The sequence below is a fragment of the Stenella coeruleoalba genome (genome assembly GCF_951394435.1).
Source record: "Stenella coeruleoalba genome assembly, chromosome: 7".
Classification (NCBI taxonomy): Eukaryota; Metazoa; Chordata; class Mammalia; order Artiodactyla; family Delphinidae; genus Stenella; species Stenella coeruleoalba.
Genome location: NC_137153.1, coordinates 104,679,837 through 104,703,855, shown reverse-complemented (window position 1 = coordinate 104,703,855; position 24,019 = coordinate 104,679,837). Strand labels below are relative to the sequence as shown.

The window sequence follows — 24,019 nt, the reverse complement described above, 5'->3', positions numbered from 1 at the left end:
ATCAACAGTAAAACCATCAGACCATATTATATTTTTAATAGTGAAATTCATAATGGATGAGTAATAATGAGTAAAAGGTCTTCTGCACCTTTCCAAGAAGCTGAAAATATTACTCTGCTCAAAAATACCAGAACGCATGATTTTTTTTAATACCTTAGTTGAACCTGACCCAATTTCTCTATTTTGATTCATTCTTTTCATTTTTTTAATCATTGTTCATTTATGTGCTCATTAAAAAAAATTGGAGGAAGGGGAGACATCTATTTAAACAGACAGTGTTTACAAATAATAAGACATAGTTTTTCTCCAAGGAGGACAGAATTAGTAGGTGCACACAAATAAGTATCAACAGTGAAATATGTGTAGTGAGAGACTGTGCATGATACAAAAATGATACTAATGAGTAGGCGGCCATTTCTTATGGCAGACAGTAAGGAAGGAGCTCCTAATTAGGTGCTTTGACTGGTTTTTTGAAAATACAATAATCAAATGATGGGGGAAATTATGCTGGAGAAGCCACCTGAGACATCATTGTGAAACAAGGTGCGTTATGGAGTTTAGACTTGATCTTCTAGGGGACGGGAAGCTATTGGAAAATATTAAACAGGAAAGAAGCCATTCAGAATGTTCACTCTAACAACGAGTGGGGGACACAGATTAGTGGGAAGGATCTAAGAGGCTCCAAAAATAGTGTAGGAGTGGTAGCAATAGCTCAGGTTAGGGATGATGGGAGTCAGAACCAGGGAAATGGCAGTAGGTATAAAGAGAAGCTGGTGAAATTTAGGGAGTGACATTGATAGGATGTACTGATCAACATATTTGAGAGGTGAGGCAAGGTAAACAGAGGATGGATCCCACCCTTATGACTGAAATGTGGTTCTTAGATACAAGCATGGCTCACGATGCCCCATTAAGCTGTTTTTAGTATCTGACAACATTCCCCAACAGACAAAACAGTATCTTTTCTGAGCTGTAACTCCTTATCTTGTCTTGCTTTGGTCATTGGTGATCTTCCCAAAATAAAATTTTTTAAAAATTAATCTGTCCAGTTTACTTGCATCTGTAAATCACTTCTTTGCCACTCCTTTGCCCTCAGAATCAAGTCCAAGATCCTTAACGTGGATTACACGTTGCATGATTTGGTCTCTGCCTGTCTTCCCAGCCTCATTTACCCAGTATTTCCCCATTCCCAATCCTATCTCCCTGTACACTATGATCCAACCACTCCAACACACACACACACACACACACACACACACACACACTTGCCTGGCAAACTCCTACTAATGTTCAAAGCACATCTGAAATGTCATGTCCTCTGTGCACCCTCCCCATCACTCCCACCTCTCAGACACTGAATTTCTTCCACATCTTCTATCCCTAGACCTTTTGCATCTACTCAGTTACAACACATGCTACTCTTATATCTGTGAAAAATATTCATGTAGCCAAACACTATGCCAGTGGCTAGGGATATATTGATGAATAGCACCATCTAAGTTGCTATCATCATAGAACTTACTCCTGCTGGGGGTCAGGACATCCTACCCCAAGATATGCCACAGTGGCATACTGACACCAGTTACAGCTGGTGTGGGGTGAAATGCTATTAAAAACAGCAACAACAACAATGCTCTGAACCTCTTCTTTGCCCCTGAAAGCAGGAAATAAATCTCCCATCTGAAGGTACCCTCCCTACACCAGGAGGATAGAAAGCATCCTTATCACCAGAGTTAGGGAATTCAAGGCTAAGAAAACTGTATAAACAAACTTTGTTACCTCTTCATTAGTTTGCAACCCTAAGCACAAAGCCCTGTGTTTTGTTAAATCTTCACAAATAATTGTTAAAATAATTTATATAAATAGCCTACTTTGGTCACTTTGGAGGTCCTATTTCTCTGACACCTCCATACACACAAATTAAATTTGTATTTTTCACCTGTTAACCTGTCTTGTGTCAATTTAATTAATCCAGCCAAAGAACCAAGAAGGGTAGAGGAGAAATCTTCCCCTCCTGACACTCCCTAGCAGTAAAGACAAATATTAAACAATTACTAGGGCTTCCCTGGTGGCGCAGTGGTTGGGAGTCCGCCTGCCGATGCAGGGGACACGGGTTCGTGCCCCGGTCCGGGAAGATCCCACATGCTGCGGAGCGGCTGGGCCCGTGAGCCATGGCCGCTGAGCCTGCGCATCCGGAGCCTGTGCTCCGCAACGGGAGAGGCCACAACAGTGAGAGGCCCGTGTACCGCAAAAAAAAAAACAAAAAAAAAAAAACCAAACAATTACTAGTTGTGTGGGTTATTAAGAAAAATACTTTGCACTTTGAGAGTATAGATTTGAGCTTAAACAAGCCAATTGTCATTTTTACTGGATTATAACATAATATATAATTATAATCATGGAGGAGGGAGTTAGGGTAAACATTCTTCTTTTGACATAGATCAATTGAAGGCTAAGAAAATACTAGAACTCAGGAACTACACTGCCACCACCAAGGTCATGATCAAGACCCACTCATTTAAGGCAAGGGGCGAGAGCCCTGTGAGGCTGTGATATGTTGATTCATAACTATATATATATATATATATATATATATATATATATTTGGTCTTAGACCCTCTTATTGGCATAGAGCTCCTAAAACCCTTGGACTTTCCTGTGATTAGAGCCATAAAGATTTATTTTGTTATGTTAATAGGGTGACTTTCCAAAATCCCTTAGGTAACCTAAGGAAGGGGGCTGGCTTCCAGGGCAACAAACCACAAGGTTAGAGGGTTGGAAGTTTCAGTACCTCCCACCCCTCAATCTCTAAGCAGGGGAGCGGGGCTGGAGGTTGAATCAATCATCAATGTCCAATGAGTTAATCAATCATGCCTATGTAAGGCACACTCCATAAAAAAAACCAAAATGACAAGGTTCAGAGAGCATGGGGGTTGCAGAACACATACACACTGAGAGAGTGATGCACCCCAACTCCACAGCAACAGAAGCTCCTGCACTGGGGACCCTCCCAGACCTCACCCTATATATGTCTTCATCTGGCTGTTCATCTGTATCCTTTGTGATATCCCGTATTAAACTGGAAAGCGTAAGTGTTTCCCTGAGTTCTGTGAGCTGCTCTAGCAAATTAATCAAATGGAAACTCCCACCTATAGCCAACTGGTCAGAAGCACAGGTGATAAACTGGGCTTACGACGGGTGTCTGAAGTGTATGGGTGTCAGGGAAGGCAGTCTTGTGGGACTGAGCCCTTAATCTGTGGGATCTGAAGCCATCTCCAGATAAACAACGTCAGAACTGAATTAAATGGCAGGACACCAAGCCAGTGTTGCAGAGAATTGCTTGGTGTGGGGAAAAGTCTCCACACATTTGGTGGTGAGAAGTGTCAGAAGTGAAGTGTGTTATGTGAGTAGCAGAGACTCACAGGGAGGTAACACACAGCAGTAAGGAACTGGGCTTTCCCTAAATAGGAAGGAAAAACCTGAGCCCTAAAACTAGGTTGAAGTTTCTGGGCTGATTAATGTCTGATGCGAAGAAACAGAATTTTGATCCAAGTTTGGCCTGACTGACATCTAGAAGCTACTAAAAATATTGTCCCTGTTTATGAACTAAGAAACCTGTAGCTACAGAATGGACTCTCCAGTGCATTCTCTAGGTGGAGATCTGGGAAAGACAAAGCCAGAGGAAATAATTCAAAGCTTGAGAAGGAGTCACGGGTGCATTGCTTATCTCTGTTTGTGGCTCTAGCAGAGACGAAACTTGCACGAAGATATTGTGTGTGTGTGTTAAATGAATGAGGAAATGAATTAAAAGATATGAACAAATACATGAACTGGAGAATCAAAGGATGAGAAAACTGTGAAAAACAATACAAGTGAAAACATAAATGATCAAGTGATTGAGAGTCATGAATTAGTTAATGACTGACTTGATAAAACATAAGTTGATACAGGAATATGTGAATGAATACAAATGAATGAATACATATGGGTGAGGAAGGAGAAGTGAATATGAAAGTAAATGAATATGTGATTGACTAAAGGAAGAAACGTATTACACAAGAAATGTATTAAAATCAATTTTTCCACAAGAAAAAAAAAATCCTGCATTTTGTAGGAATTAGTGCTCAGAGAAAGGGTTCGATTTATCGGTCTGTATCAAAGTCATAAATTCTGAACTGTATTCTCCCCCGAAGAAGAGTTTAGTTCGGTGAAGGTCTGAGGTTTGACTCTTCTATATCTCCTGAGCTTGGGACTTGCGGGCTTCAATAAGATGGCCTTGATTTACTAGCAGAACCTCTTTTCCTACCCAGTCCTGCTGAAATGAGAAAAATGGCAGGAACTGTGGGCTGGGCGTCACCAGGTGAGACCAGGTGGGCTGCCTCCCATGAGGTATTAGACTCACAGACATTAACTAGCAAATGTACACAGGTGTGTTGTTTTAAGCCAAGAAATCCTTTTTTTTTTCTCATTGTGAAGAGTAATGTCTTATTCAAATGAATGCACACTCTTTTTTCTCTTCTCAAATTTTGCCGGAGATTGAGATATAAACCAAGCACCTCAGTAGTCATCTGTATTGAGAAATAGTACTGCTGGGGAACTTCAGTTTTCTCGTGCAGAATAGTGACTATCAAATGTGGTCTTCAAGTCTTCCACTCTATTATCTCTCGGGATTTGTGATAAAAACACCCCTACTGAGTCACTATGTTTGGAAGTATAATCTTGAGTCCTACATTTGCAACTACTAATGTAGGCTGATCTCTTTGGCAAGTTTTAATTGGAAGATTTATATTGTTTATATTCTTAAGAACTGGTCCTCAGCTATGAGAGCTTGGAAGCCCCACTGCACAGAATTCTTTCAAAGGGAGGTCTGTTGGTCAATATGCTATCCTCCTTGAATGGCTTTTGAATGGATAACTTCTCCTCAGCAGATTCCTGTTGATTACAAAGCATCCTTTTGCCTCACTCATACTTGCTCTGGCCTGAGAATCTTACTCTCCTGTTTTGGTAGATTTTGTTTTTGGCTTGTTTGCTTTATTTTGGGGATTTAAACATATGTGCTCTAATTTAATCTCCTCTTTCCAGTGTTTTAGTGGTTTTGCTAATAATTACATACATAATTTACACTAAGTCCCCAGTTAACACATATTTTCGTTCCCATGCTGAATAACGCAATGGACTTTAAAATACTTTCTCTTCCCACGCCTTCCCGATACATGTGTTATTGTTGTCCAGTATTTAAGCTGCATCTTGGATGGTTTTTATTTTTTCACCTCAACTTAGACACTATTACTGTTTTTCAGATACTCAGTGATTCTTTGGGTATGACCAAATGTTTGCTGTTTCTTTGCATCATGGACCTCATTACTGGGAATATGTTTTTCCATATGTACATCCTTTCCAAGTTTCTTTTATGAGAATTTATTCATAATCTATTCATTGTTTACATAAAATGTCTTTATTTTAGCCTGATTCTTAAAGGATGGTTTTGCTGACAATACAATCTAGCCAACCATTTGTTTTCAGCACTTTGAAAATATTTTCCCATTTTCTTCAATTACTCTAGCCCTAGTTGATTTCTATTTCTTGTCATTATAATTTAAGTGCCAGCATCCATAGATTTATTGAATTCAAAAAAAATTTTTGATTGAAAGCGTCTACCACATTGGAAAAAACTTAGGATTCTGTTACATAAACTCTGATCTGGTTTGCTTTCTCTATAAACTAGAGTTATTAATATATTTTTGATAGAGTTGTGAGAGTTGAATTAGGTGAGTTACTGTAAGTATAATAGTTCCTCCACAAATTATATTTATTATTAACAGAGAACATTGCATACTTCATTGTAATTATTTCATAGTGTCTCTGCAAGAGTGAGTTCATACAAGGTGTTTAATAAGCACTCAACGATGTAATGTTCAAGGAATCCCAAATTAGTACAAAAATATAAGCAATTTCAACTCTGAAGTGGCTGGACATTCCAGATGCTCCGACAAAGGGTAAGAGGACAGGCAAGAAGGATACATGTAATGCTCATTGCACTGTAAAACCTGGCCTATTTGAGTAAAGACATCTGTCAGCTTTTGGCTAACCTTTAGCATGAAAAATTACCCAGGAGTCCTCTCAAAAACACTACACAAATACATTAGGTTGTATTGCAAAAATTAAGTAAAATAAACAAGCTGGTGTTTTTTTGAGAGCTTTTTTTGTGTTTGCATAAATCACAACATGCCTTTATTGTTTTTAAATTTAGCAAGTATAACTCCCCTTGGCTTTGGAGGATAATGATGCAATGGTAGTGATTAATACCATAATTATGGCTTAAGTTTCTACAATTTCTTATCCCCTAAAGGTTTCAAAAATCTTGGCTTGCTATCATCTACAGATATTCTGACTACCACATACTTCAAAGATCTATAAAGCTAAAGAACAGCTGCTAATAACTGTGCTTTAATGGAGGCCAGAAACAGAAGAGTCAACTTTACCCAAACACAACTGGAGGCCAGAATTTTGGAGCCAGTATATAATTACCTTTGGACTCCTGGCCCAAGGCTCAAGTTTCAGAAAGAATAATTCTCTTATAAAACACGGAACCATGTATATTTAAGGGCTGGAAATAATGCCATTCCAATCCCTCCTCTCACAAATGGTGACACTGAGACTTCGTGAAGAAAACGGGCTTTTAATAAATTAGTGGCAAAGCTGGGAGGTGGAGTCTAGGTAGTCTTATTGTTTTCCTGTTTAATTCTTGATTACTCTGGACTCCACTGAGAGCACCCTTCTTATTGACCCCTGCTCTTTGAAGGTCGGTGCAAGGGATTAGATAAGCCATTTAGTCGGTTCACACTGACAGGTGCTCGCAATATGTATCAGAAACAATACACATACTGAGAATCAGAGATGAATTGAACAGAGGCTCTGCCTTCAAGGATTGGAATAATAATAGTTGAAATGTACTATTTCAACTATTATTTTGAAATAGCACATTTCAAAAGGGCTTATTATATGCTGAGCAGCACTCTAACTGTATTACTTACACACACACGTATATGTATGTATCCATTCAATGTTCACAATTACCCTAAAAGGGTGACGCACATACTGAGTACTCAATGCATATTTTCAGAATAATACTGTAGTGTTTCAATTACACTTTTTATTTTGAGAGAACTGTAGATTCACACACGCTTGTAAGAAATAATGCAGGGGCTTCCCTGGTGGCGCAGTGGTTGAGAGTCCGCCTGCCGATGCAGGGAACACGGGCTCGTGCCCCGGTCTGGGAAGATCCCACATGCCGCGGAGCGGCTGGACCCGTGAGCCATGGCCGCTGAGCCTGCACGTCCGGAGCCTGTGCTCCGCAACGGGAGAGGCCTCAACAGTGAGAGGCCCGCGTACCGCGAAATTAATTAATTAATTTAAAAAATAACTAAAAATAAAGAAATAATGCAGATTGATCCCGTGTATTATTTACCTAGTCTCCCTCAATGGTACCATCTTGCAATATCACAACCATGAAACTGCATTGATACAATCCATCTATATTATTCAGATGTCCAAAGATTTATATGTATTCATTTTGTCACCAGCAAAGGCCATTCAAAATTCCCAGGGAAACAAAAATAGAATCCAGGCAATAAAATAAAGTCTAACCTTTTTTTTGCTTGCTTGTTTTCCGTTGTGCTCCATCTAGTTTCACTTGCTCATAAGACGCTGCAGGCAGACGCCTCCACCCGGCACTTCAGACCAGAGTTCCAAACGCGAAACGCTGCCGCCGGACGCTGCCGCTTGGGCTGCTCGCAGACGCTGCGCGCGCAGAAACGCTGTACGCGGCACTGCAATTCAAGATGGCGTCAGTGGGCCGTGTGCAGAGACGTTGCACCCGGCACTGTGGTCTGCGGCGTGCGCAGCTAAGCTGCGCGGGACTGCAAGGGGAGAACTCCACCCCCTCCCCCGCTGATGAGACCTCCTACAAAGCTGATGCCTATAAAGCAGCCCCACCTGCGTGCGCCCTGGCAGGGAGAGCGTGGACTCTACAGGGGGAGCTGGTAACAGCCTTCTTCAATCAACGAATCAAGATTTCCTTTTCTTCTGAACCAAACTCCAGCTCGTTCCGTTGGTGCGAGCACCACCTGGCAGGAGGACGCTTGTTGCGGGCCGACTGGAAAGGGTCAGTAACAATTTGTGTGTATTTAGATGTATGTAATTTTATCACATACATAGGTTTGCATATATACCACCACAGTCAAACAGCAATTTGATACTATGTGTTCCTTACAGTGTTCTTTTTTTTTCCATTATATTGTCCTTTAATAAACACGTCTACTTGCCTCCTCCACCATCTCCATCCCTAGTCCCTGGAAACCAGTAATCAATTCTTCATTTCCTTAAGTTTACCATTTGAGAATATTATATAAATGGAATCATACGGTATATAGACTTTTGGGATTCGTTTTTTGTTGTTGTTGCTTGTTTGTTTTTTATTTTGAGATTCATCTGAGTTGTATCAACAGTTACTTTTTTAAATTGCTGAGTCATATTCCATGGTATGGAGATGTACCACAGCTGTTACGAATATCCGTGTACAGTTGTTTTTTTTTTAATGTGAACATAAGTTTTCATTCTCAGGGATAAATGCCCAAAGCTACAATTGCTGGGTCATATGGTTATTGCATGTTTAGTTTAATAAGAAACGGCCAAACTTTTTTCAGAGTGGCTGTGTCATTTCAGATTTTCACCGGCAACATCTGAGTGATCAGTTTCTCCACACCCTCACCAGCATACATTTATTATACTGGTTTTGATCATGTAACTGAGACACAGGATGGTCAAGTAACCCCAGTTATTCACTCAATAAATATTTGTTGAGCCAAATACCACTCTATGTGCTAAGGATACAGCAGCAAATAAAACAAAAACCTCTGTCCTTGTGAAACAGATATTCCAGTGAGAAAGACAAGCAATGTATAAAAGAAAGGCAAATAGTAAAAACCACAGAATGTTACACAGCAGCCGGCTCTAAGGACATTAACCAAGTAGGGAAAGGGGAATGGGACATTTTGGGTAGCCTTTAAATTTTAAAAAGGGTTTGCTGTGAAGGTAACATTTTAGTAAAGATGAGAGGAAGTGGGACTTCCCTGGTGGCACAGTGGTTAAGAATCCGCCTGCCAATGCAGGGGACATGGGTTCGAGCCCTGACCCGGGAAGATCCCACATGCCGCGGAGCAACTAAGCCTGTGTGCCACAACTACTGAGCCTGCGCTCTAGAGCCCACGAGCCACAACTACTGAAGACCATGCTCCCAGAGCTGGTGGTCTGCAACAAGAGAAGCCACCACAGTGAGAAGCCCATGCACCGCAAGGTAGAGCAGCCCCTGCTCGCTGCGGCAATGAAGACACAACTCAGCCAAAAATAAATAAATTTAATTTTTTAAATGTTAAAAAAAAAAAAAAAAAGGTGAGAGGAAGTAAGGGGACCAGCCTCCTGGATATCTGAAGGAAGCACAGGAGGCTGGAGGAATAGCAAGTATAGTAGCCACCCCCCTAACTGCAGGAGATATGGTTCAAGACCCCCAGTGGAGGCCTGAAACCTTGGCTAGTAGCAAACCCTAAATATACTCTGTTTTCTCCTATACATACATACCTATGATAAAGTTTAATTTATAAATTAGGCACAATAAAAGATTAACAACAACAATTATAAAATAGAACAATTGTAACAATACACTCTGATAAAAGTTATGTAAATGTCTTTTTTGAAAATACTGTACTCACACTTCTGGTGATGATGTAAGATGATAAAAAGCCTGTGTGATGAGGTGAAGTTAGGTGAAGGATGTAGGGCTGCTGCTGACCTTCTGATGATATGTCAGGAGAATCATCTGCTTCAGGTGATTTCTTTTTTCTTCCTCACAATTTCACAGGTGGAAGGTTTGCTATAATGGTAGATCTTAGCAACCTCAGCATACGATGCTTTTCTTTCCTTATTAAGTCAAGAACTTTCATCTTTTCACCTAATAGAAGCACTTTATGGCTTCTCTTTGGCATATCTGAATTTTCAGCATCACTCCTCTTGCACTTTAGGTCATCATTAAGTAAAATAAAGGTTACTTAAACAGAAGCACTGTGATACCACGATAGTCGATCTGATAACCAAGAGGGCTACTAACTAAGGGGCAGGATATGTTGAACAAAGGGAGGAGCCACGTCCCTGGTAGAACCTCACGAGATTTCATCATGCCCCTCAGAATGGTGCACGATTTAAAACTTAATGTATTTTTTATTTCTGGAATTTTCGATTTAATGTTTTCAGACCATGGTTGACCATGGGTAACTGAAACCAAGGAAAGTGAAACTGTGGCTGAGGGGGGCTGCTGGTGGGGGGCTACTGTACACAGCCCCAATGCTGGAGCCACCTTGGTGAGTATAAGGGACCTTAAGGAGTCTCTGGAGGCTGGAGCGAGGTAATACAATATGGGAGGTAACGGGTGGACAGATCATGTAGGGCCATGTTGGTCTGGGGACTGACTTTGCATTTCATTCTGAATGAGACTGAGAGTCACCAGTGAGTTCTGAGCACAGGAATGACTTCAAATGACTGTGTTTTTACAGGATCATGGTGCCGTCTTTACCCAAGATTCTATAACTAAGGAGCAGAAGAGGCTGCAACGCCTCAGGTTTTAGTAGTGAAGAAAAAATAGCATTTTATGACAAGACCACTTTGTAGGGGACACTGTGGAGATCTTATGAACAAACTGAAGGAGAGACAAGGAAGGGACCATCTCTACTTGGGAGGAGAGGACGCTTCCTTTGCCTCCCATCTGCCTGCTCATCAACTTCCAAGTGACGAGCAGAAGCAGTCAGTGATCATTCCTACTCCTCTCTCTCTGCCCTTTTTCTACATCCCACTTCTCTCTGCTTCTCTTCTCTGTCCTCTTCTCTTCTATCCTTCCTCCAAGTCTTTTCTTTAAGGAAACAGGGTTTAGGGCAATCTTTAAATCTATACTCTAAAGGAACATCTCTTCTTGCTTTTCTCCTTCTGATAACTTTATCAGAGGGTTATATGTATGAACAAGTGGCTTCTCCCGCTGTCAACACTAGAGGCTCAGAGGATACCTCTTTTTTATTATTTTTTATTTTTTTAATTATTATTTTTTTTTACATCTTTATTGGAGTATAATTGCTTTACCATGGTGTGTTAGTTTCTGCTGTATAACAAAGTGAATCAGTTATACATATACATATGTCCCCATATCTCTTCCCTCTTGCGTCTCCCTCCCTCCCACCCTCCCTATCCCACCCCTCCAGGCGGTCACAAAGCACCCAGCTGATCTCCCTGTGCTATGCGGCTGCTTCCCACCAGCTATCTGCCTTACGTTTGGTAGTGTATATATGTCCATGCCTCTCTCTCGCTTTGTCACAGCTTACCCTTCCCCCTCCCCATATCCTCAAGCCCATTCTCTAGTAGGTCTGTGTCTTTATTCCCGTCTTACCCCTAGGTTCTTCATGACATTTTTTTTTTCTTAAATTCCATATATATGTGTTAGCATACGGTATTTCCTCTTTGAGCTTCATTTTTCTCCATTACAAAGACCCTTTTGCAACCTACTCAGAGACTACTGGACTGTGAAATGAATCAATTAATAATTAATAATCACTACCTCTCTGGGGGTGTAGTGAAGATCAAAGGAGATAGCACCTGTGAAAATGTTGCTAGATGATTACATGTAAAATTATAGCTTATCACTATTTTAATAATAATTTACTGTGCAGTAATTTCAAACTTACAGAAAAGTTACAAGAACAATATGAAGAAATCAGTATCCTTTTCCCATGGTGTTGTTTTGCTAGGGATGCTGTAACAAAGTACCACAGACTGGATGGCTTAAACAACAGAAGCTTACTGTCTCAATTCTGGAGAGACAAAAATCAAGTCTAAAATCTGAAATCAAGGTGTAGGCAGGGTAGATTCCTTCTGAGGGCTTGTGAAAAAAAGGATCTGTTCCAGTTCTCTCCCCTTGGCTTGTACATGGTGGTCTCATTATGTCTCTTTACCTTTCTTCCTTCTATGTGTCTGCGTCCAGATTTTCTCTTCTTATAAAGAGATCACTCATAGTGAACTAAGGCCCACCTTAATGACCTCCCTTTAATTTAATTACCTCTTTCAAGACCCTGTCTTGAAATAAGGTTATGTTCTGAGGTTCTGGGGGATAGGACATGTGAATTTGGAAAGAGGGAACATCATTCAACCCGTGGATTCTCTGCCTTTACTCTGTCCTCTCTTCTCTCCCCACACCCATGATCATTAGTCTTTTTCTGAACCATTTGAGAGGAATAGCTGATTTAACCCCCCCCACACACACCCATGACTCCTTAATTCTCCAGTGTGTATTTCTCCCAAGCAAAGACGCTCTTGCCTCACCACCAAACAGCCCTCCAAGTCAGAAAATCCACCTTGATGCAGGACTACCATCCAATCTACATACCCCATGCAAATTTCACCACTGTCTCAACAGTGTCCTATTTGTTCTTCTGGCCAAGGAACCTCTGCAGGAATATGTTGTTTTAGTTGATAGATCTCACCACTCTCCTGCAGTCTGGAACAGTTGCTTGGCCTTTCTCTGTCCTTTCTCTAACAGTTTTTAAGAGCACGATCTGTTCATTTTGTAGAGCAAACGTCAACCAGAGTCTCCCTGCTATTTCCTCATGAGCTAACACAGGCCACGCTTGCTTGTTAGAAATTACGCTGTGTTCTTCTCAGTGACTCACATCAAGAGACACATGATGTTGACTCGTCCACCAATGGTCATGACAACCTCAGTCACCTGGTCATAGTGCTAACTGCCAGATTTCCCTACGGTGAAGTCACCATTTTTCCTTTGTAGTTGATGAGTCCTTGGTGGGTAGATATTCAGAAATTATCCTGGCATCTTGTTTTTTCCCAGAACCCCACCCACTGCCTGAGCATCCATTGATGACTTCTGCCTAAATCAACGCTGACCAGTGATGATCGCCAAGTCATGATTTTTCTATTTCCAGCATTCCTTCCATGTTTATTAGTTGGCATCTCATTCAAGGAAGGAATATCCCCACACCCTGTTTATTTATATTTTTATTTGTATCCAGTGTGGACTCATGAATTCCAATTAATTCAATGGGTTGTTATATGTTACTGTCACTGTTTATTTTGGTGCTTAAAACTCTGCCATCTTTGGTCGTTGGGAGCACCTTCCGACTCCAGTGTCTTTTTGACATGCTTCATATTCTTTGAGCTTTTCCTTACTTTATGGCAAAACAAGATAACCCATGCTCATCTCTTTCCCTTTTTTAGCTCTGGAAACAACTGTTTCTCTAAGGACCCATCATTCCTTCTTGTGGAGGAAGATCTTTAGAAGCCAGGATCATCTGGGTATTCCGTGTGCTCATCACTATTTTTCTGTCATTGCTCTAGGAACTCTCAAGGGACAGAGGTAGGAAAATATATATGTATGTATGTATCCGTATGCGTGTATGTATATACATGCACATGTATGTATACACATGTATACATATATGTTTAAACATGTATATATACATGTACAAGTTCATGGCAGTCTCTCTGGCTGTTCTTGAACATCCACAAATGTGTTGTCACTCCTTCCACCAGAGGGTAAGTTGATGTCCCCTTCACTTGAACTGGGTTAACCTGTGACTCATGTGTAATAAGATGATTATGGCAGAAATGATGCTACGTGATTTCTGAGGCCAGGTCAGAAAACGCTATGCAGCTTCTGCCTTGTTCACCAGAATCCTTCCATGGAAGCCCTGCGCTAGCATGCAAGAAGTTCAGCTACCCTGGGGATTCCGGATGATTCCAGCCCCCAGGTCAGGTCACCCCCAGCTGAGGCCCCAGACACCAGGGAGCAGGGTCATTCTGTGCCCTCTTATGCTTGCCTGGATTTCTGACCCACAGGATATGCAAACAGAAAAAGTGATTGTTTTATGCAACTAAATTTCAGGAAGGTCTGTCATATAGCAACAACTAACTAGAACAGCTTCCAATTCTAATACCTCAGAATTCTATCTAGATTTCTCCCTTTTTATGTTTCCAAATCATTTTCCAACTTTGAGAAAACTGGCTGTCATTATTCTCAAAATATTCACTCATTTGCTCAGTCATTTGACTTATTTGTTTAACGTAAGCAATCAGCCCAGCATCCTGGTTTCATCTTCACCCCTCCCCTGGCCACTAGGCATAGGCTGCCTTCATGTACTCCCCCACTGCACACACACATGAGCGCTTCTGGGCAGCCAGGTGTCCTGATGCTGCCATGACTCCGTCCCATCCCAACTCTACTTCCTCAGCCGCAGGGCGTGCTTTTGCCTCTGTGAAGAAAATGGAAGAGAAGAGGGAAAGAGGGGAGAAGGGAGAGACATTCTGTTTGTTATTTTTATTTTATTATAGCTGTAAGGAATCTCATGGTCTAGACTTAGGCAACAGTTGGCAAGTTACAGCTACACAGACATTGGTAGAGCTGTGGTATAGTCCACTGTGCTCCAGTATGTAAAGGACATTTAACTGTAAAACTCATCCTGACTGAATTTCACCATATATTTCCCTATCAGTGTTCTCTTCTCTCTGACCTTTAGCTCCTTACTTATCCAGGGGTCTGCTTTTCATTTTAGTTGCATCCTCTCTCATTTGAGCTGCCTTTCATTCTCACTTTTCAGTTTGCTAGGCTAGTTTCAAACTGAGGGCAGAGAAGGCTGGTAAGGAGAACGTAGTATATTCTCCTTGGATCACCCTCAGAAGTACCTGGACGAGACTCTAGGAGGGACTGGGGATTGCACAACAGTGGCTGGGAATGAGCGCCAAAGGAATTCTTTTTATTACGCACAAAATGACCCTGTGTTTACACCCTAAAGAGAAGCTCATTTAATACATACGCACTTTGAAAAGGAGAGTGTTGTTTATCAAGTGTGTAATCTTTCTCTTCAGTGTGATAGAACTGAATTGGAACCCTGGTTTGCTGTTGTAGTCTCTTCCTTCTCTTAGCCTCAGGTTCTTTTTTGACAAAATATACTACTTCTTACCTTATAGAATTAGTACCTAGAAAATTACAGAAGTGTTCTTAGACTTTCTAGTGAGTTTCTTTACAAAGAAAGGGTCACTTGATGAAGCCATTCAATCATTAAGTGGTCATTAAACCATTTTTTTGGTCACTTGATCCCTGTAAGCTCTGTATTGTATGGACTCTTAGTTTGTGCTCATGTGTATTTCCCACTGAACGTTGAGACTAGAGATAATAGGTTCTATCTCCGACTCTAGAAAAAAGCCGAGTTCTCAGTGTTTGTCTTTGTATAAGACCCTTCCCACTTGAGGCCCTGAGCTTCCCATATTTGTATTAAGAGACTATGCTATCTTAGGTTCCCAAATCTGAATTCCTATTAGAAACGTCTGGTGAAATTTAAAAAACTACAGATTCCCCTGATGTCACGTAGACTTCATGAATCAGAATATGCACAGTTGGGGCCTGCTTGTTTGTTTTATTCAAAAGAGCTCTGACGTGATTCATGATGTAGCCACCCAGCTAAGCCCCGCTAGATGATCCAGAGAATCGTCTTAGAGAGACAGCATGACATGGTAACTGAGACCTCTGTGCAGGGAACAGGTGGGCATAGGTTCAAATATCAGCTCCCCCTGCCCCAAATACTTAGCTGGGTGACCTTGGGCAAGTCATTTAAGCATCTTCCAACCTTGTTTGTGAAACAGAGGTAGTAATACTATGATCCATGCATAATCTCTGGGTTAGCTAAGAGTCCCCCAACAAACATACACGCATGTAATACTTGAAATTGACCAAATTGCTTCCAACTCCCAAACTGGCCTGTGGAAGTCCAAGTCCTGCTCAAGGTTTATACGAATCCCTGGAAGATATTTTAGTTTCCCTTGATATGAGGCTCTACTTACCTCTCCTCACTGCATTGACTGAAGCATCGTTTTCTCCTTCAGTTTGCATTAACTGTAGCAACACAGTCACTCACATTTGCGTGCGTAAGTTTGGGAGACTTTACTCGAGCATTTGGGGGGCTTCCCTGGAAGGCTGTGCACAGACCTCTGTCATGAGGCTCTCGGCTTCTCCGTTTCTCTCTTTCTTTTGTTCCCACTCATCCCCTTCATCCTGCAAGGCCTAAAAGCAGGGCATTGGCCGCTTTTCTCAGGTTTTAATACCAAACATACCTATCTAAAGCCATTAAGTTTGCAGAAGAACAAAGCTCTTTCTATCTGACAGGCTTCGTCCTCCTTTGAACGTACTTGTGGTTTGGGGATGGCAAGCAGACACTCTTGGTTTGCTGTCTCTGCCTTTGTTTTAGTTCTTGCTCCACATGTAAAGCACTTAGCACAGTTCTGGCATCTGTGGTTCTCTGATCATGTGTGACACAGCTACACAGATGCAGCCCAGCCACTCTTGCCTTCTGGGGATGTTACTTCCTCTACACCCGCACAGGCAAGCCACATTTCTTTTTATTGGAAACCAGCTGGTATCAACTGCTTTCCTCAAATCCAATTTAGTATATAAATACAGGCATAGTTGGAGAATGATATCTGAGTACGAGGGGTTGAGAAGTCTAAAATCAGACTCTAAAACAGTGATTGCTAACATTAATTGATTGCCAATCAAGCACTTCCTGTATAATTTCTTTCATCCTTTCAAGTATCTCTGCTTTTTTTTTTTTTTTTTTTCCATAGAAGGAAACAGCCTCAAGGAGATAAGATGGCTGAGTGAGAATTTGAATTCAGAGCATGTTGCTACAAAACCTTGGCTTGTCCTACTGCATCAGATTCTCTTCTCAATAATTAATATAGAGGTCTGATCTTTGTTACATTGCAGAGGGGTTAACTGATCCTAAAAGAAGGGTTATCTACACACATAGAAATCTAATAATGAAATCATTGTAATTTAATGCTAATAGTTTATTTGTTCAACAGTTAAAGTGAACTTTATCTGTAACTTCATAGTGCATGCCCTGTCCAAAACATAGGCAATTGAAAAAAGAAAATAAAAAATGATTCAGTGTTTCCCTATATCTTAGTGACTTTATAATAGAACTGATCAACTCTGTGTCTGCTTGTCAGAAAAATGGCAGGAAAAATATAGTTGGTTCACATATTTGAGGCCTTGTGACTCAAGGAGGTAGATATAAATATTTGTGGCAATTCCTACCTTAACAATTCTTAATATAAACTCATGAAGACTAGCATTGTGCTTAAATTTCTCACTTGTGATTCAATTTGGAAAAATAACATGTAGAGAGGGGAATAAAATGGATACAATACATAGAAAATATATATCAGAAAGATTTCGGTCATAGATACAGAAAATATATATCAGAAAGATTTCGGTCATAGATACAACAGACACTTACATATTACTTTACAGCCTATAAAATACACAGTTATTAACTCATTCCCTCCCTATAATGACAGAAATCTTATTATCATCACAGAATGGATGAATGGATCAGAGAACTTAGGCTCAGAAAACTGTGCAGTGTTGCTCAAAATGACACAGTTAGTAAAGGACATATCCAGGAATTAACCACGGAGTCTTTTGTCACTAAACTTTATATTCTCGCCATCATGTCATTTTAGAGTGAAGCAGATAAGTAAACAAGGGTAAGGTTTGGCTATAATCTATACAATTTTTCATAGGCCAAACCTCAGGCTAATCAATAGCAAAAAAAAAACCAAAACAATAGTTCAATCATTCATTCAATTACTATGTATTTAGTTCTCACAATGTGCCAGGCAAGTGGCAGGCATATCCAGGAATGCACAAGACACAAGGTCCCAAGCTGCATGGAGCTTGCAGACAAAAAGGGAAGGGAACAGTAAGTAAGCATAGGATCTGCCCATTTGCAGATGCATTAGAAAGAGTAGACAATTAATGTTTAGATCTGTGTTGATATAAGTTTCCCACTGTTTTTATCAGCAAATTCTGGGGTAAGAGGCAAGACACCTGGGCGCCTGGTAACCCCAAGGTGCCCTGAGCAAGAGTCTGTAGCAGTAGAGCAGACATCAGTGAAATGCAGCATCCAGCCTCCCCTCTCGCAGCCCGTGGTCTCTGTCGTCTCATGTCTGACAATGCACCTTTTGTTCAAACATACCAAAGATTGATTTACCCATGGTTTACCAGAGACTTGTGTAACAAAAACACCTGACACTTCACTGTTTCATTTACTTAGTTTTTAGTCAAAGAAAAATAAACATATTGGAAACTCTGCAGCCAATAGTCTTTAGAGACTTAGGGAAATCTACGTTCCCATTTCTAAAAACTTCAACATTTAATACAGATGAGGTTTTTTAGTTTCAAGGTTTTTTGTTGATTTACAATAATTTTACATTAGTTTCAGATGTACAGCATGGTGATTCAGCATTTTTACAGATTATACTCCTTCAAAAGTTATTATAAGATAATGGCTATAATTCCTTGTGCTGTATAATATATCCTTGTTGCTTACCTATTTTATACAGAGTAGTTTGTATCTCTTAATTTACCCCTAACTTGCCCCTCCCCTCTTCCTGCTCCCCTTTGGTAACCACTAGATTGTTTTCTATATCTATGAGTCTGTTTCTATTTTATTATATACATTCATTTGTATTATTTTTTAGATTCCACATTTAAGTGATATCATACAGTATTTGTCTTTGACTTATTTCACTAAGCATAATATTCTCTAGGTACATCCACATTGCTGCAAATAGCAGAGTTTCATTATTTTTTATGGCTGAGTAATATTCCATTATATATATGCTTTATCCATTCTTCTGTTTATGGACACCTGGGTTGCTTCCATGTGTAAATCATGCTGCTGTGAACATTGGGATGCATGTATCTTTTCAAATTAGTTTTCTTGTTTTTTCTGGATATATACCCAGGAGTGGAATTGCTGGATCATATGGTAGTTCTATTTTTAGTTTTTTGAGGAAGTTCCATACAGTTTTCCAAAGTGGCTGCACAAATTTATCAAGTTTTTCTTTTAGTATGTTTTCTTTAATAAATGATTATGCATTAAAATACCTTTTAGGTATTTGATACATACAGAATAATATATGTAAGCTTTACGTATGCTATAACGCATGAAAATATAATCAACAGTTTTGAACTCAGCATCCAATTCAAAGACAAGAACATGACCTTTGATTTATATCGACCAGTGTGTTCCTCCCCATCCATCTCACTGCTTTGTTATTTGTATGGAAATAAATTTTAAAAGTCAAAGAGTATTATCCAACTTTTAGCAAAAAGTAGCAATCCTTTGCCCCTTTTCATCACCGAGTCTTAGTTCCCTGATATTCACAATTTCAACACTTTCAAAATATTTCTTTGGGTGTTTGCTTCCATTTTTCTAAATTATGCAATATATATTTTTAGTCTCAATTTTAGACATTATCCATTGACTTAACTATGATGATCTGGCTACCGTTTTACAATGTGCTCCATGGCCCATCCTTTGTACCAACACATAAGCACACATGTTTTCCTTCCCTTAACTTTTCAAGATAGCTCTGTCACACTTTTAATTAAATAAACATTTCAGTGTTTATATTATTAGACTGTGTAAATATTTTCAAAACTGAGCCATGAAATACAGCATAATTATTTCCTTTCTTTGTATAAATTTTCCTCCCCTTGGGTTAAAAATTATCTTAATAATCCATTTGTTCAGGAACTTTTTTAAGCCTCCAAATATCCACCAGAACAGTAAAATTTTTATTATTTTTGTTAAAACTCTATGTATCTATATATCAGTCATCTGTATGTGTTGGTGTGTGTCTGTATATGTATGTATGTACGTATATAATGTATCTATTTTTTCTCCTTAGAGATCTCCCTCCTGGAGCCCACCATCCTAATACTAATTGCTCTCCAGGCTTTTCAAACAGCTCTTACATTAATTGTTCCCTTTAACATCATCCTAGGGACGCCTTTTGTCTCATCTTCAGTATAAAAGCTACTATTTTCTGAATCCCAGCCTCATCTTGTTTCCATTTTGGTGCCTGATTTTAATGGGGCACACGAGCTTCCTGTGTAAAGTTAATTTTTGAGCCCTTGCACATTTCAACCTGTCCTTATTTTACTTTTACATTTGAATGAGTCTAGAAAATCAGATGTTAGAAATTCTTTACCATTTTAAACACCTTGCTCCATTTTGAGAACTGTGAGGACATTTTGATCCCCAGTACTTTGTTTATGAACTTGAACCTGAAAATTCTAATGGTCTTCCCAACGTCCTCAGTGTTCCTGATCTTCACCATGTTGTGCCTTGATTTGTATTTGTATAAGTATTTCACATACGTAGATACACACACTTATTTCCTCCCCTCCACTACCTCTGGTCCTTCTTTCTGGAACCTCTGCTACTTATTTCTTGGATTTTAGAGATGATTTTCTAATATTATAACATTTTCCTCTCCTATTTTCCATATATTTATCTATTATCTCTACTTTGTGGGGTGTTTTCTCTACATCATTTTTCAATTCAATTTGAAAATATTTTTGAGGGGCAATTGTGATTTTAATTTCTAATAACATTTTTTGCTCAGAGCATTTTTCTATAGCATCATATCCTTGTTTTCTGAATATAATAATTTCTTTTACAAATATTAAGCCTCTGATTATAGTTTCACATTTTGAGTTTTACCTTTCTTTAGAGTCTGCCTACTAATGTCTGACAATACTTGACTATCCATTTATATTTAGGGAGAAAGAATAAAAATGGGTGGGGTTTGTTGACTTATTGGGTTGCCCTCTTTGTATGATGACCTAACAATGACCCAGTTGTTTCCGTGGGATCCTTAAAAGTCATTATCTTCTGTTTATTCCTATGGAACAGTCAGTACCCCCAGAGAAGAACTCCCTTCAATCTCCTGTCTGCCTTTTAGTTGGCCAAAGAGGGTAGGGAGGGTGCGGTCACCATCAAGAATATTCACTAAATTCTCTTATTTTCAAAGTGTCATATCACGTCTACCCTCTCCCTTACTGGCCTTCTCCCTTTAAATCATCCCTCATTCTGCATCCTCACATGACAAAATGCCTCCTCCTAGAATCATGAAGGAACAGTTGCCTGGCTGCACAGGACATGCAAGAGCATCGTGGGCTCTAACTCCTTGTATAGATTCTTCATTAGTCTGGGCTTTTCGCCCTATACCTTCCAAGCTACCTAACACCTTCCATTTGTGAGCTTTTCCAGGGTTCTGTGATGCAAATCAGCTTTTTTTTTTTTAATTAATAACTCTTTTGAAAGGCACTTGGGTTTCAGGATTTTCCAGTTTGTTATGTCAGTTACTACTTCTTCACTTACTTTTCATCTTCCAAGAACTTGTTAATGCCTTTTTTCCAGGTCATCTTGTTTCTGATTAATTTCATTACTATCATTTTCTTGGTGATTCAGAAGGAAACATAGAAAAAACACATATGCTAAATTAGCGTTTTAACTGAAAGTCTTCTGCTTTATGTTCATGTGATATTAATTTGTATGATGCAAATTACATAAATACAGGTTATTTGAATATTATGACTATTGACAAAGATAATATAAATGTATTCTTTCCAGAATTGCAGGATGCAGTAGAAATCCTGGAACCATTTCCTTTGCTACTATTTCTTAGAACTACTCTATATAGGGATTTTCAGGTCTCATGTACTTTTTTTTTAACATCTTTATTGGAGTATAACTGCTTTACAATAGTGAGTTTCTGCTTTATAACAAAGTGAATCAGCTATACATATACATATATCCCCATATTTCCTCCCTCTTTCGTCTCCCTCCCACCCTCCCTATCCCACCCCTCTAGGTGGTCAAAAAGCAACTAGCAGATCTCCCTGTGCCGTGTGCCTGCTTCCCACTAGCTATCTATTTTACATTTGGTAGTCTATATATGTCCATGCCACTCTCTCAATTCGTCTCAGCTAACACTTCCCACTCCCCATGTCCTCAAGTCCATTCTCTATGTCTGCATCTTTATTCCTGTCCTGCCTTTGGGTCCTTCAGAACCATTTTTTTTTAATTTTTTTTTATAGATTCCATATATATGTGTTAGCATACGGTATTTGTTTTTCTCTTTCTGACTTACCTCACTCTGTATGACAGTCTCTAGATCCATCCACCGCACTATAAATAACTCAATTTCGTTTCTTATATGGCTGAGTAATATTCCATTGTATATGTGCCACATCATCTTTATCCATTCATCTGTCAGTGGACCCTTAGGTTGCTTCCATGTCCTGGCTATTGTAAATAGCGCTGCAATGAACATTGTGGTACATGACTCTTTTTGAATTAAGGTTTTCTCAAGGTATATGCCCAGTAGTGGGATTGCTGGGTCATATGGTAGTTCTATTTGTAGTTTTTAAGGAACCTCCATAATGTTCTCCATAGTGGCTGTATCAATTTACATTCCCACTAACACTGCAAGAGGGTTCCCTTTTCTCCACACCCCATTCTGCATTTATTATTTGTAGATTTTTTGATGATAGCCATTCTGACTGGTGTGAGGTGATACCTCATTGTAACTTTGATTTGCATTTCTCTAATGATTAGTGATGTTGAGCATCCTTTCATGTGTTTGTTGGCAATCTATATATCTTCTTTGGAGAAATGTCTATTTAGGTCTTCTGCCCATTTTTGGATTGGGTTGTTTATTTTTGATATTGAGCTGCATGAGCTGCTTGTAAATTTTGGGGATGAATCCTTTGTCAGTTACTTCATTTGCAAATAATTTCTCCCATTCTGAGGGTTGTCTTTTTGTCTTGTTTATGGTTTCCTTTGCTGTGCAAAAGCTTTTAAGTTTCATTAGGTCCCATTTGTTCATTTTGTTTTTATTTCCATTTCTCTAGGAGGTGGGTCAAAAAGGATCTTGCTGTGATTTATGTCCTAGAGTGTTCTGCCTATATTTTCCTCTAAGAGTTTTACAGTATCTGGCATTACATTTAGGTCTTTAATCCATTTTGACTTTATTTTTGTGTGAGGTATTAGGGAGTGTTCTAATTTCATTCTTTTATGAGAAGCTCTCCAATTTTCCCAGCACTACTTATTGAAGAGGCTGTCTTTTCTCCACTGTATGTTCTTACCTCCTTTATCAAAAATAAGGTGACCATATGTGCATGGGTTTATCTCTGGGCCTTTCTATCCTGTTCGATTGATCTATATTTCTGTTTTTGTGCCAGTACCATATGCCTTGATTCCTGTACCTTTGTAGTATAATCTGAAATCTGGGCGCCTGATTCCTCCAGCTCCAGTTTTCGTTCTCAAGATTGCTTTGGCTATTCGGGGTCTTTTGTGTTTCCATACAAATTGTGAAATTTTTTGTTCTAGTTCTTTGAAAAATGCCATTGGTAGTTTGATAGGGATTGCATTGAATCTGTAGATTGCTTTGGGTAGTATAGTCATTTTCACAATGTTGATTCTTCCAATCCAGGAACATGGTGTATCTCTCCATTGGTTTGTATCATCTTTAATTTCTTTCATCAGTGTCTTATAGTTTTCTGTATACAGGTCTTTTGTCTCCTTAGGTAGGTTTATTCCTAGGTATTTTCTTCTTTTTGTTGCAATGGTAAATGGGAGTGTTTCCTTAATTTCTCTTTCAGATTTTTCATCATTAGTGTATAGGAATGCAAGAGATTTCTGTGCATTAATTTTGTATCCTGCAACTTTACCAAATTCCTTTATTAGCTCTAGTAGTTCTCTGACAGCATGTTTAGGATTCTCTATGTATAGTATCATGTCATCTGCAAACAGTGACAGCTTTACTTCTTCTTTTCTGATTTGGATTCCTTTTATTTCTTTTTCTTCTCTGATTGTTGTGGCTAAAACTTCCAAAACTATGTTGAATAGTAGTGGTGAGAGTGGACAACCTTGTCTTTTTCCTGATCTTACAGGAAATGGTTTCAGGTTTTCACCATTGAGAAATGGTGTTGGCTGTGGGTTTGATGTGGCCTTTATTATGTTGAGGTAAGTTCCCTCTATGCCTGCTTTCTGGAGGG

The 24,019-nt window shown here is 39.5% G+C and overlaps 1 protein-coding gene and 1 long non-coding RNA gene across 3 annotated transcripts in view; one reads left to right on the top strand and one right to left on the bottom strand.

Moving 5' to 3' along the window:
- The window catches only part of PAPPA (pappalysin 1), a gene marked incomplete at its 5' end in the record, with an annotated part of 543,378 nt that extends 535,565 nt beyond the window's left edge, over positions 1–7,813 (bottom strand). Inside the window, one exon of the mRNA XM_079927208.1 lies at positions 7,648–7,813. The remainder of the gene's footprint in view (positions 1–7,647) is intronic.
- A 1-nt stretch (position 7,814) lies between these two features.
- LOC307189274 overlaps positions 7,815–24,019 on the top strand; it is a 205,999-nt gene continuing 189,794 nt past the window's right edge. For both annotated transcript variants that reach the window (XR_013829129.1, XR_013829130.1), the window contains exons 1-2: positions 7,815–8,164; positions 13,324–13,462. This is a non-coding gene — a long non-coding RNA (uncharacterized lncRNA). The remainder of the gene's footprint in view (positions 8,165–13,323; positions 13,463–24,019) is intronic.